Source organism: Marmota monax, unplaced genomic scaffold (assembly GCF_021218885.2).
Source record: "Marmota monax isolate L192 unplaced genomic scaffold, Marmota_monax_Labrador192_F-V1.1 WCK01_AAM20220418_F8-fsc00272, whole genome shotgun sequence".
NCBI classification, from domain to species: Eukaryota; Metazoa; Chordata; class Mammalia; order Rodentia; family Sciuridae; genus Marmota; species Marmota monax.
The window spans coordinates 203997-206063 of record NW_026694928.1 but is presented as its reverse complement, the minus strand read 5'-3'; the positions used below and the strand labels follow the sequence as shown (position 1 = coordinate 206063).

Genomic DNA, 2067 nt, shown 5'->3' with positions numbered 1-2067 from the left:
AGTGTTTCTTGAATGGGCCATCAAGTTAGACAAGGCTTAGTCATGAATGAGGTCATGCACTTATGCCACAGTCTGGCTGGGCACAAATGCCGCAGTCTGGCTGGGCACACAATCACGAGCCACCACACAGCTTGTAGATTCAAACAGCAACTCTTTATTCCCGAACTCACACCAGCCGTCTACAATCACGTTCTGGGGAAATCCACGTTCTCTGCCCAAATCCACGTTCTCTGGGCTTCTATCTCCAAAATATATTGTCTGAATCCCGTGAGAACTCAAGGGGAACTCAGGCAGCAGGATACGCCCTATTCTCAGCAGGAATAATCTTAAACCTTAAACCTGGAACCTAAACTGGGAACGCCCTAAACACGATTATCTTAAAACCGGGAACACCCTAATCTGCCTTGGTCCTTGAGCAAGGTCACTTACATTCAATGTCACTGCAACATGGGGTACGCTGGCAAGGAAATTGTCATAACTACTTGGCTAATGGCTCCCAGCATCTCCCCCCTTCTGATTAATTAAACAACAAGCAATGTGGCTTAAGGACCGTGCCTGGTAGGTTGTCCAATTCAACATATGGTTCTTACCCGTCATCGGAAAACTGACCTTTAGGCGTCAGCCTCCTGTCTTAGGTTGATACCATTGCAATTGGATCATACCCGTCACTGACTACCGGTCCAGCATAAGCCATTGGCCCCCAAATTTTAGACCATCACTAGCAGAAGGGAGGAGGATACAGAAATGCCATGACACCAAGCCAATTGACGGCTCCTTGGGAAAAAATGCATCACTGGTGACACCATCAGCAAAGATATGCCAGCATTACCACAATTCACTGCACCAAACGATAGTTACATAGTCCAGGCAAGTTCTGCAAGCAGTTCAAAGCAGAGGAATCTATCAATATGTCCATTTCCTCCCAAAATCCGTTTCCTCCCAAAGTAAGTTGACTCTTTGATTGAGCATTACTTGTTGAGTTCTTCACCAGCACTGAGATGGAGATAGGAATTCTGGCAATGATGCTAAAGAGACATTATCCTGAAAAGAATTATTAAATATAATGAAAAGGAAAGGTGAAAGTAAACAAACAGATCTGTTAACCTACTTTAAAAACAATCCTTAACAGCTTTTTACCTAATTTAAATTAGTAAACAAACAGATCTGTTAACCACCTTTAAAAACAATCCTTAACAGCTGTTTACATAATTTAAATTAAACCATTTAAATCACATGAATAAAAAAATAATAATAATTCGGATCCATTTTTTCATGAGCGCTCCTCATATAAGAAATATGGACATACGCACATACAGACATACAACACAAAACACAAGAGTGTACACAAACGTACAACACATAAGAAAATAGTAAAGGCCTTGTAGCTTTACCTAGGTGAAATCTCCATTGCAATGTTTAAAAACTCCACAGTCAAAAAATAAAACTGATCAGAAAAACATTAACCTAGGTTTGTATGAGCTCAAAAAATAAAAATAGAACTTCATGTTATGGGGAAAAGCAATAATAAAATAGCTATTGAAAAAAGCACCCTGGTTAATCACTGTCGCAGATGTAAGAATGGCCAAGCTGGAGTTCTGGATATCAGCTGTTATGGATTTGAGTCAAATCATCTTCTTTTCGATCTGTAGAAACTGTTTTAGTTAATCTCTCTGGAATCCAAATGGGCTGCTGTTCTCCCTGTGGAAAAACACAAACAGACCCCCGACTCCAGACAATCACTGGGTCAGGACCTTTCCATTGTCCTGTTAGAATATCTTTCCAAAGTACTTTAGGCTTATGTACATTTTTTGGATACATATGCCTTTCCGCAGCACTAAGTCCTGATGAATCCAAATTTAAAAAGTTTAGAGTAAAAAGCGTTATTTTAAGTTTATCTTTGGGGGATATATACCCCCTTCCAATTCCCTCTTTTTGCTTTAATAAGTATGTTTTAATAGTTTGATGAGCTCTTTCAACTATGCCTTGTCCCTGTGGATTGTATGGGATTCCTGTTATATGAGTAATACCAAATGATGAGCAAAATTGTTTAAAAGAGGTAGAGGTATA

General features: G+C 39.7%; 1 long non-coding RNA gene across 1 annotated transcript; it reads right to left on the bottom strand.

Moving 5' to 3' along the window:
• Positions 1 to 681: 681 nt before the first annotated feature.
• On the bottom strand, positions 682 to 1541 carry LOC131423520 (uncharacterized). The gene is made up of 2 exons (XR_009225215.1): positions 1392 to 1541; positions 682 to 1041 (listed from the first exon to the last, which is right to left on the bottom strand). It is a non-coding gene; the product is annotated as an uncharacterized LOC131423520 (long non-coding RNA).
• Positions 1542 to 2067: the final 526 nt, after the last annotated feature.